The following is a 12,591-nucleotide window of genomic DNA, read 5'->3' as shown; positions in this document are numbered from 1 at the left end:
ATGCTTGGTGACTTTACTGCACCAAATTCCAATTTACATGGAAGAAGCATCTCCATCCCTACCATTGGAGCAAACAATTTTGAGCTGAAACCTCAGCTAGTTTCTCTGATGCAACAAAACTGCAAGTTTCATGGACTTCCATCTGAAGATCCTTTTCAGTTCTTAACTAAATTCTTGCAGATATGTGATACTGTAAAGACTAATGGAGTAGATCCTGAAGTCTACAGGCTCATGCTTTTCCCTTTTGCTGTAAGAGACAGAGCTAGACTATGGTTGGACTCTCAACCTAAGGATAGCCTAAACTCATGGGATAAGCTGGTCAAGGCTTTCTTAGCCAAGTTCTTTCCTCCTCAAAAGCTGAGTAAGATTAGAGTGGATGTTCAGACTTTCAGACAGAAAGAAGGTGAATCCCTCTATGAAGCTTGGGAGAGATACAAAGGACTGACCAAAAAGTGTCCTACTGACATGCTTTCAGAATGGACTATCCTGGATATCTTCTATGATGGTCTGTCTGACTTGGCTAAAATGTCATTGGATACTTCTGCAGGTGGATCCATACACCTAAAGAAAACGCCTGCAGAAGCTCAAGAACTCATTGACATGGTTGCTAATAACCAGTTCATGTACACTTCTGAGAGGAATCCTGTGAATAATGGGACGCCTCAAAGGAAGGGAGTTCTTGAGATTGATACTCTGAATGCCATATTGGCTCAGAACAAATTATTGACACAACAGGTCAATATGATTTCCCAGAGTCTGAATGGATTGCAAGCTACATCCAACAGTACTCAAGAGGCGCCTTCTGAAGAAGAGGCCTATGGTCCTGAGAACCCTGCAATAGCAGAGGTAAATTATTTAGGTGAACCTTATGGAAACACCTATAACTCATCATGGAGAAATCATCCAAATTTCTCATGGAAGGATCAACAAAAGCCTCAACAAGGCTTTAATAATGGTGGAAGAAACATGTTTAATAATAATAAACCTTTTCCATCATCCACTCAGCAACAGACAGAGAACTCTGAACAAAATACTTCTAATTTATCAAATTTAGTCTCTGATCTATCTAAGGCCACTCTGAGTTTCATGAATGAAACAAGGTCTTCCATTCGAAATTTGGAAGCACAAGTGGGCCAGCTGAGTAAAAGGATCACAGAAATCCCTCCTAGTACTCTCCCAAGCAATACAGAAGAAAATCCAAAAGGAGAATGCAAGGCCATTGACATAGTCAACACGGCCGAACCTGGAGAGGAAGGAGAGGACGTGAATCCCAAGGAGGAAGACCTCCTGGGACGTCCAGTGATCAATAAAGAGTTTCCCTATGAGGAACCAAAGGACTCTAAGGCTCATCTAGAGACCATAGAGATTCCTTTGAATCTCCTTACACCCTTCATGAGCTCTGATGAGTATTTCTCCTCTGAAGAGAATGAGGATGTCACTGAAGAGCAAGTTGCCAAGTTCCTTGGTGCAATCATGAAGCTGAATACCAACTTATTTGGTAAAATGACTTGGGGAGATGAACCTCCCCTGTTCACTAATGAACTAAATGCATTGGAATTACTGAGGTTACCTCAGAAGGAAGAGGATCCAGGAAAGTTCCTCATACCTTGTACCATAGGCACCATGACCTTTGAGAAGGCTCTATGTGACCTTGGGTCAGGGATAAACCTCATGCCACTCTCTGTAATGGAGAAACTTGGAATATTTGAGGTACAAGCTGCTAGAATCTCATTAGAGATGGCAGACAACTCACGAAAACAGGCTTATGGACAAGTAGAGGACATGTTAATAAAGGTTGAAGGCCTTTACATCCCTGCTGATTTCATAATCCTAGATACTGGGAAGTATGAGGATGAATCCATCATCCTTGGAAGACCATTCCTAGCCACAGCAAGAGCTGTGATTGATGTGGACAGAGGAGAATTAGTCCTTCAACTGAATGAGGACAACCTTGTGTTTAAAACTCAAGGATCTCTCTCTGCACCCATGGAGAGGAAGCATGAAAAGCTTCTCTCTAAACAGAGTCAAATAGAGCCCCCACAGTCAAACTCTAAGTTTGGTGTTGGGAGGCCACAACCAAACTCTAAGTTTGGTGTTGAACTCCCATATCCAAACTCTAAGTTTGGTGTTGGGGAGTCTCAACAAAGCTCTGAACATCTGTGAGGCTCCATGAGAGCCCACTGTCAAGCTATTGACATTAAAGAAGTGCTTGTTGGGAGGCAACCCAATGTTTATCTAATTATATTTTTATTGGTTATATGTCTTTATAGGTTCATGATCATGTGGAGTCACAAAATAAACAAAAAAAATTCAAAAACGGAATAAAAAACAGCAGAAGAAAAATCACACCCTGGAGGAGCATCTGTCTGGCGTTCAGCGCCAGAACAGAGCATGGTTCTGGCGCTGAACGCTCAAAATGGGCAGCTTTTGGGCGCTGAACGCCCGAAATGGGCAGCTTCTGGGCGCTGAACGCCCAAAATGGGCACCAATCTGGCGCTGGACGCCAGAACTGCACCCTGGAGGAAAACTGGCGCTGAACGCCCAGAACATGCATGGTTCTGGCGTTCAACGCCAGAAATGGCTAGCAAATGGGCGCTGAACGCCTAAAATGGGCACCAACCTGGCGCTGAACGCCCAGAGTTGTCTGCTAAGGCATTTTACATGCCTAATTTGGTGCAAGGTTGTAAATCCTTGAACACCTAAGGATCTGTGGACCCCACAGGATCATCTCAGGATCTGTGGACCCCACAGGATATCCACCTACCTCCACTCACTTCTTCTCACCCCTCTTTCACACAACCCCATAAACACTCTTCCCCAAAAACCCTTCACCTATCACCTCCATCACTCTTCCCTATTAACCCTCACCACTCACATCCACCCACTCTTCCCTATAAACCTACATCATAAGCTCCACCCACCTTCAAAATTCAAAACCAATTTCCCACCCAAACCCACCCATATGGCCGAACCTTAACCCCCCTCCCTTCCCTATATAAAGCCCTCCATTCTTCACCAGATTCACACACCACAACCCTCTCTTCTCTTTTTGACCGAAACTAATCTCCCTCTACCTCTCCATATTTCTTCTTCTTCTTCATCTTTTCTTTCTTTTATTGCTCGAGGGTGAGCAATATTCTAAGTTTGGTGTGGTAAAAGCATAAGCTTTTTGTTTTTTCATTACCATTAATGGCACCTAAGACCGGAGAATCCTCTAGAAGAGGGAAAGGGAAGACAAAAGCTTCCACATCCGAGTCATGGGAGATAGAAAGGTTCATCTCTAAAGCCCATCAAGACCACTTCTATGATGTTGTGTCCAAGAAGAAGGTGATCCCCGAGGTCCCTTTCTAACTCAAAAGAAATGAGTATCCGGAGATCCGACATGAGATTCAAAGAAGAGGTTGGGAAGTTCTAACAAAACCCATCCAACAAGTCGGTATCTTAATGGTTCAAGAGTTCTATGCCAATGCATGGATCACTAAGAACCATGATCAAAGTAAGAACCCGGATCCAAAGAACTATGTTACAATGGTTCGGGGAATTACTTAGATTTTAGTCCGGAAAATGTGAGGTTGGCGTTCAACTTGCCAAATATAGAGGACAACGCACGCCCCTACACAAGAAGGGTCAACTTTGATCAAAGGTTGGACCAAGTCCTTATGGACATATGTGTGGAAGGAGCTCAATGGAAGATTGACTCCAAAGGCAAGCCAGTTCAACTAAGAAGACTGGATCTCAAGCCTGTAGCTAGAGGATGGTTGGAATTCATCCAATGCTCCATCATCCCCACTAGCAACCGATCCGAAGTTACTGTGGATCGGGCTATCATGATTCATAGCATCATGAGTGGAGAGAAAGTAGAAGTTCATGAAGTCATCTCCAATGAACTCTACAAAATAGCCAACAAGCCCTCTCTTGGGTCAAGGCTAGCTTTTCCTCATCTAATTTGCCATCTATGTTACACAGCTGGAGCTTTCATAGAAGGTGACACTTCCATTGAGGAAGGAAATCCCATCACTAAGAATCGGATGGAGCAAGCAAGAGAGCTCATTCATGGAGCTCAAGAGGCGTATGGAGCTCATCACCATGAGATCCCGGAGATGCCTCAAATGCACTTTCCTCCACAGAACTTTTGGGAGAACATCAACACCTCCCTAGAAGAGTTAAGTTCCAATATGGGATAACTAAGGGTGGAACATCAACAACACTCCATATTCCTTCATGAAATAAGAGAAGATCAAAAAGCAATGAGAGAGGAGCAACAAAGACAAGGAAGAGACATAGAAGATCTCAAGGATATCATTGGATCCTCAAGAAGGAAACGCCACCATCACTAAGGTGGATTCATTCCTTGTTCATATTTCTTCTGTTTTTTTTTATATGTTGTGTGCCTATCTATGTTTGTGTCTTTATTACATGATCATTAGTAGTTAGTAACTATGTCTTAAAGTTATAAATGTCCTATGAATCCATCACCTCTCTTAAATGAAAAATGTTTTAATTCAAAAGAACAAGAAGTACATGAGTTTCGAATTTATCCTTGAACTTAGCTTAATTATATTGATGTGGTGACAATGCTTTTTGTTTTCTGAATGTATGCTTGAACAGTGCATATGTCTTTTGAAGTTGTTGTTTATGAATGTTAAATATGTTGACTCTTGAAAGAATGATGACAAGGAGACATGTTATTTGATAATCTGAAAAATCATAAAAATGATTCTTGAAGCAAGAAAAAGCAGCAAAGAATAAAGCTTGCAGAAAAAAAAAATAGCGAAAAAAAAATAGAAAGAAAAAAAAGCAAGCAGAAAAAGCCAAAGCTCTTAAAACCAAGAGGCAAGAGCAAAAAGCCAATAACCCTTAAAACCAAAAGGCAAGGGCAATAAAAAGGATCCCAAGGCTTTGAGCATCAGTGGATAGGAGGGCCAAAAAGGAATAAAATCCTGGTCTAAGCGGCTAAACCAAGCTGTCCCTAACCATGTGCTTGTGGCGTGTAGGTGTCAAGTGAAAACTTGAGACTGAGCGGTTAAAGTCAAGGTCCAAAGCAAAAAAAGAGTGTGCTTAAGAACCCTGGACACCTCTAATTGGGGACTTTAGCAAAGCTGAGTCACAATCTGAAAAGGTTCACCCAGTTATGTGTCTGTGGCATTTATGTATCCGGTGGTAATACTGGAAAACAAAGTGCTTAGGGCCACGGCCAAGACTCATAAAAAGCTGTGTTCAAGAATCATCATACTGAACTAGGAGAATCAATAACACTATCTGAACTCTGAGTTCCTATAGAAGTCAATCATTCTGAACTTCAATGGATAGAGTGAGATGCCAAAACTATTCAAGAGGCAAAAAGCTATAAGTCCCGCTCATATAATTTTAGCTATGTTTCATTGATAGTTTGGAATTTATAGTATATTCTCTTCTTTTTATCCTAATTGATTTTTAGTTGCTTGGGGACAAGCAACAATTTAAGTTTGGTGTTGTGATGAGCGGATAATTTATACGCTTTTTGGCATTGTTTTTAGTGTGTTTTTAGTAGGATTTAGTCACTTCTAGGGATGTTTTCATTAGTTTTTATGTTAAATTCACATTTCTGGACTTTACTATGAGTTTGTGTGTTTTTCTGTGATTTCAGGTATTTTCTGGCTGAAATTGAGGGAATTGAGCAGAAATCAGATTCAGAGGATGAAGATGGACTGTTGATGCTGTTGGATTCTGACCTCCCTGCACTCAAAGTGAATTTTCTGGAGTTAAAGAACTCAAAACGGCACGCTTCCAATTGCGTTGGAAAGTAGACATCCAGGGCTTTCCAGCAATATATAATAGTCCATACTTTGCTCGCGGATAGACGATGTAAACTGGCGTTCAACGCCAGCCCTCTGCCCAAATCTGGCGTCCAGCGCCAGGAATGGATCAAAAACCAGAGTTGAACGCCAGAAATGGCATAAAAACTGGCGTTCAACTCCACAAATGGCCTCTGCACGTGGAAAGCTAAAGCTCAGCCCAAGCACACACCAAGTGGGCCCCGGAAGTGGATTTATGTATTAATTACTTACTCATGTAAACCCTAGTAGCTAGTTTACTATAAATAGGACATTTTACTATTGTATTAGACATCTGGGAATTAGTCTTTTGACCCATCTTTTGACGCATTGTTCTTAGATCAGGAGGGCTGGCCATCTCGGCCATGCCTGAACCTTTCACTTATGTATTTTCAACGGTAGAGTTTCTACACTCCATAGATTAAGGTGTGGAGCTCTGCTGTCCCTCAAAGATTAATGCAAAGTACTACTGTTTTCTATTCAATTCAACTTATTCTGCTTCTAAGATATCCATTCGTACCCAAGAACATGAGAAAGGTGATGATTATGTGACGCTCATCATCATTCTCCCTTATGAACGCGTGCCTGACAAACACTTCCGTTCTACATGCAACAAGCTAGAATGAATATCTCTTAGATCTCCTAATCAGAATCTTCGTGGTGCAAGCTATAATGATGGCGGCATTCCTGAGGGTCCAGAAAGTCTAAACCTTGTCTGTGGTATTCCGAGTAGGATCCGATGATCGAATGACTGTGACGAGCTTCAAACTCGCGAGTGCTGAGCGTTAGTGACAGACGCAAAAGAATCAAGGGATTCTATTCCAGTAGGAGCGGGAACTAACCAGTGATTAGCCGTGCTGTGACAGAGCACGTATGCATAGTTTTCACTGCGAGGACATGATGCAACCATTGACAAAGGTGATGCCTCCAGACGATTAGCCGTGCCGTGACAGGGTACTGGATCATTTTCCCGAGAGATGACCGAAAGTAGCCATTGACAGTGGTGATGCATTACACATAGCCAGCCATGGAAAGGAGTAAGACTGATTGGATGAAGGCATCAGGAAAGCAGAGGTTCAGAGAAACGAAAGCATCTCTATACGCTTACCTGAAATTCTCACCAATGAATTACATAAGTATCTCTATCCTTATTTTATCATTAATATTCGAAAACTCCATTATCAATTTATATCCGCCTGACTGAGATTTACAAGGTGACAATAGCTTGCTTCATACCGACAATCTCCGTGGGATTCGACCCTTACTCACGTAAGGTATTACTTGGACGACCCAGTGCACTTGCTGGTTAGTTGTATCGAAGTTGTGAACCATGGTATTGGCACCATGTTCTTGGCGCCATTGCCAGGGAAAGAAAGAGCCATGGATTTTACATAATCAAAGTGTAATCACGATTACGCGTACCAAGTTACTGCTCACGTTACCAGGGATTGTTCGAGCCTGGACATCACAATTTCGTGCACCAAGTACCCACTATGGCTAGCTAACGTCGTCTTGGTGAAAAAATAAAACGGAAAGTGGCAGATGTGCACCGACTACACTGATCTCAACAAAGCCTGCCCAAAAGATCCTTATCCATTCCCAAGTATCGACGCTCTGGTGGATGCCTCCTCCGAATACAAATACCTCTCGTTTATGGACGCATATTCAGGATACAATCAAATCCCGATGTACCCACCTGATCAAGAAAAAACCTCATTTTTAACCCCGAAAGCAAACTACTGCTACATCGTCATGCCGTTTGGACTCAAAAACGCAGGAGCTACTTGTCAAAGATTAATGAATAAGGTCTTCGCAGACCACATCGGGAAAGTCATGGAAGTTTATGTGGACGACATGTTAATAAAGACACAAAGTGAAGAGTCGTTACTGTCCGACCTCACCCAAGTATTCAACACTATAAGAAAGCATGGCATGCGACTTAACCCTGCAAAATGCACCTTCACAGTAGAAGCCGGCAAATTCTTGGGTTTTATGCTCACACAAAGAGGAATTGAAGAAAATCTGGATAAATGCCAGGCTATACTCGACATGAAGAGTCCGACCAGCGTTAAAGAGGTACAACAACTCAATGGAAGATTGGCAGCCTTGTCCAGATTTCTAGCTGGATCGGCAATAAGATTTCTCCCCTTCTACGCCACTCTAAGGAAGGGAAAGAGGTTTGAATAGACAACAGAGTGCGAGCAGGCCTTCCAGGATTTCAAAAGGTTCCTGGGACGACCACCTATTCTAACTCGGCCTCGGGAAGGAGAACCACTTGTATTGTACCTCGCAATGGGAAATCGGGCAATAGCCTCAGCACTGGTTCGAGAAGACGACAGTGGACAACAACCTATATACTTCATTAGCAAAGTATTACAAGGGTCTGAACTGAACTATCAAAAGATAGGAAAATTCGCTTATGCTCTCATACTAACATCTCGACGACTTCGCCCATATTTCCAAGCCCACGTCATCAGGGTTCGGACCAACCAGCCCATAAAAGGCATTTTACAGAAAACAGATTTAGCAGAAAGAATCTTTCAATGGGTAGTCGAGTTGTCCGAATTTGACCTTCAATATGATGCTCGGATAGCCATCAAGTCACAGTATTTGGCCGACTTCCTTGCAGAATTTACGGACACCCCGAAAATCCCTACAGAGTGGAATCTCTACGTAGACGGTTCCTCAAACAAAACTGGAAGTGGCACAGGCATGATAATAGAAAGCGACCAGGGAACCCAAATCGAACTTTCCCTCAAATTTGGGTTCTCTGCCTCAAACAACCAAGCCGAGTATGAGGCACTACTAGCTGGTTTGAAGTTGGCTAAGGAGGTTGGAGCTCAAAAGCTTATCATCTTCAGTGACTCACAAGTAGCCACCTCACAAATAGTAGGGAGTTACCAAGCCAAGGATCCCACCATGAAAAAGTACTTGGACAAAACCAGGGAACAACTCGGACAACTCGGGAAATATGAGGTCCGCCACATACTCGGGAACAGAATGCTCGAGCTGATGCACTCTCAAAACTAGCCAGCACCAAACCAGGGGGCAACAATAGAAGCCTCATCCAAGAGATGCTGCAGAACCCATCAATCTCGGAAGAAGAAAAGGTCCTAGCCATAACAGGTCTGGATCAAGGATGGATGACTTCCATAATTAATTACCTCAAAACAGAAACACTCCCTACAGATAAGAAGGAGGCAAAGAGGTTAAAACGGGAAGCACAATACTACACCATCATAAACAATACTCTATACAAGAGAGGGATTTCAACACCACTGTTAAAATGTGTGCCGACTTCCAACACAAAGGAAGTTTTAGAAGAAGTACCCAGTGCAACTCTCATTCTAGGAAGACCCTTCCTAGCAACTGGACAAACTCTCATTGATGTCCAAAAAGGGGAAATGACCCTGAGAGTTAATGAGGATGAGTTCAAGTTAAATGCTGTCAAAGCTATGCAGCATCCAGACACATCAAATGGAATCCATTCCCGTGATTCACAATGGTCATGGTTTGAGAAAGAACTAAAGGGTCCTCCAACAGCCGTTACCATCATTGAATCTTCTGTTCAGGTACAATATTTAGCTATCAGTCTTTGTGATCTCTGACATTCATCATTATGTGAATTTAGTTTGTGAGCAAAAAGAAAAAGAAAAAAAAGCAGAAAAATCCATTACCGCCCAAAAATGCAGGAAAAGGAGGGCAGAGTGAAAATTCCAGTAACCCTTTAAACCAAAAGACAAGGATAAAAGGACCCAAGGCTTTGAGCATCAGTGGTTAGGAGGGCTCAAAGGAATAAAATCCTGGCCTAAGCGGCTCAAACAAAGCTGTCCCTAACTATGTGCTTATGGCGTGAAGGTGTCAAATGAAAAGCTTGAGACTGAGCGGTTAAAGTCGTGGTCCAAAGCAAAAAGAGTGTGATTAAGAACTCTGGACACCTCTATCTGGGGACTCTAGCAAAGCTGAGTCACAATCTAAAAACGTTCACCTATTTAAAGTGTCTGTGGCATGTATATATCCGGTAATAATACTGGAAAATAGAGTGCTTAGGGTCACGGCCAAGACTCTAAAAAGCTGTGTTTGATAAACCCGATTTTTAGGGTTTATCTTGTGCTAAATTTAGAGGATTTTATCACCTTTTACCCACATTTATTCAATGAAATGGCATGGTTTCATGATTGTCTCCTAATTTGTACTTAAGTGTGAAAACATGCTTTTTGGGCCTTAATTAGCTAAATTTACTTCATCTTTGATTCCACTAGATGCCTTAATATGTGTGTTAGTGAATTCAGATTGGAAAGGCTGAGAATGGATCAAAGGGATGAAGAGGAAAAGCATGCAAGTGGAGAACTCATGGAAAATCAAGGATTTGGGATGCTGAAATTGACGTGCACGCGCAGCAGACGCGCACGCATGGAATGTGAGGTTGCATGGCGACGCGTACGCGTGACTGACGCATACGCGTCGGTGCGCACACGTGACCCACTTAAAATGAATCTGCTAGGGGCAATTTCTGGGCTTCCCAGGCCCAAATCCAACTCACTTCTGATGCTATTTATCCCAGTGATTGAAGGGGGATCAACACAATTAGACACCTTTAGTCATAATCTAGTTATTTCTAGTTTAGATTAGGCTTTAGTTAGTTTCTAGAGAGAGAAGCTCTCTCTTCTCTCTAGAATTAGGGTTCTTAGTTTAGATCTAGATCTACTTCTTCTCTTGCTTAATTTTCCTTTTGCATCTCTAATTATTCTCTTGTAGTTGTAGCATTCTACTTTTCTTGTAGTTCCTTTGTATTATTGGTGTAGTTTATGAATTCTTTTGTAGATCCCCTTTTTCTTTCAATGCAATTCATGATTTCTTTGTTGTTTCATAATTGCTTTGGTTTTCTATTGTTGATCTCTTGCCTTTGTAGTTAGATCTCTCTTTCATTCTTGCAATTCATGTTGTTTACCTTTATTGCCTTTTATGTGTTTGATGAAATGCTTCTTTTATTTATGGGTTAGATCTTTCTTCTCTTGGCTTTAGTTTAGTAATTGGTGACTCTGAGTTATCAAAATCATTTGTTGATTGATAATTAGAAGTTGCTAATTGACTTGAATGCCACTAAAGCTAGTCTTTCATTATGATTTGGCTAGGACTTGTGGAATCAAGTTAATTCATCCACTTGTCTTTCGTTCATTGTTAGAGGTTAACTAAGTGGGAGCAATGGACAATTCTCATCACAATTGATGGTGATAATAAGGATATGACTTCTAGTTCTCATACCTTACCAAGAGTTTTCTTAGTTGTTAGTCTATTTCCTTTGCCATTTACATTTCTTGTTTCCTATCTCAAAAACCCCCAAAACATACTTCATAACCAATAACAAGAACACTTCATTGCAATTCCTAGGGAGAACGACCCGAGGTTTGAATACTTCGGTTATTTTTATTGGGGTTTGTTACTTGTGACAACCAAATGTTTGATTGAAGGAATTGTTTGTTGGTTTAGAACTATACTTTCAACGAGATTTCATTAGTGAAATTCTTTACCACGATAATTTTCCGTTCATCAAAATGGCACCGTTGTTGGGGAATTGCAGTTGTGTGCCTTGTTATTGGTTATTGTATATTTGTGAATATTGTGAATATGTTTGCATCTTGCTTCTTTGTTAGTTTTTGGTAGTTGTAGGAGTTTGTTCTCTTTATTTGTTATTAGTTTTTTTTTTGTTTTCGCTTGCTACTATGAATTCTCACTTTGGCTATGAGTGTGGCTACAACTATGTTATAGGAAATGGGAGCTACAATGAAGATATGCATCAAAGATGGGACAACCAAAGGTGGTAGGAGCCATGTGCATGTGATCAATCCTCTTGGCAACAACCTTCACCAATGCACTATGAACAAGAGCCATTCTATGATGCATACCAATCAAATGGCTATGGTGAACCTCCTTGTGACTATCAAGGACCGCCACCATATGCCTATGAGCCATATCCTCAACATAGCCCCCAACCATACTCACAAGCCCCTTTTTACCAAGCACCTCCATATGACCCTAATCCATATCCATCATACCAACCACCTTTTGAGCCATATATACAGAACCACCACAATATCAATACTCCCAAGAACCACCTCAATATACACCACCTCCATACCCTTACCAAGAAGAACCACCTTCCTATTATGAACCCTTTCTCCAAATTAATGAACCCTCCTATCCACCCCAAGCACCAATGGATGATTCTCTCACTTTTCTACTTCAAGGGCAAAGAGAAATACAAAGGGAGACACTAGAATTTGTGGCTACCTTGACCAAGGTAGTAAGCCGATTAGCCTCCCGATGCTTGAGTACTCAAGGAACCCCCATAGCTACATATGGAGAATCAATTGAAGAGCATAGCATGAAGGAGAGATTGGAAACTCTGGTAGAGAATGAGGAATGCCACTTTGTGTTAGAACAATTGGAGGAACCTACGATTATTAAAGAAAAGGAAGAAGTGGTTGAAGACTTAGGAGATACGAAACCGCCATTGGAACCTAGAGTTGAAGAGAGCCCCTCCTAGAAGATTGAATTTGATGTTAAGGAGGAATGTGCACAACCTCCAAGACAAGTTTTGAATGAAGACTTGGAGGGAATGAAGCAAGAATTGAGTTCCCTTGGTGATGAAGATCATGCCTCAAACCTTCTTGGTGGTAAATCCTTTGAACTTGAAGAACCTTCTCCCGATGAGATAGAAAGCAATGTGGAGGTAGATTTCTCTCATCCTCCCATTTATGATTTGAGTGATGGAGAA

The 12,591-nt window shown here is 41.7% G+C and overlaps 1 non-coding gene across 1 annotated transcript; it reads right to left on the bottom strand.

The window, feature by feature from the left end:
• Positions 1–363: 363 nt before the first annotated feature.
• Positions 364–470, bottom strand: LOC112774879 (small nucleolar RNA R71). Its single transcript, XR_003189335.1, has one exon. It is a non-coding gene; the product is annotated as a small nucleolar RNA R71 (small nucleolar RNA).
• Between the last annotated feature and the right edge of the window lie 12,121 nt (positions 471–12,591).

This window comes from Arachis hypogaea, chromosome 18, assembly GCF_003086295.3.
Source record: "Arachis hypogaea cultivar Tifrunner chromosome 18, arahy.Tifrunner.gnm2.J5K5, whole genome shotgun sequence".
Taxonomy (NCBI): Eukaryota; Viridiplantae; Streptophyta; class Magnoliopsida; order Fabales; family Fabaceae; genus Arachis; species Arachis hypogaea.
Note: the sequence above shows the minus strand (reverse complement) of the source record. Positions and strands in the feature narration are given on the sequence as shown.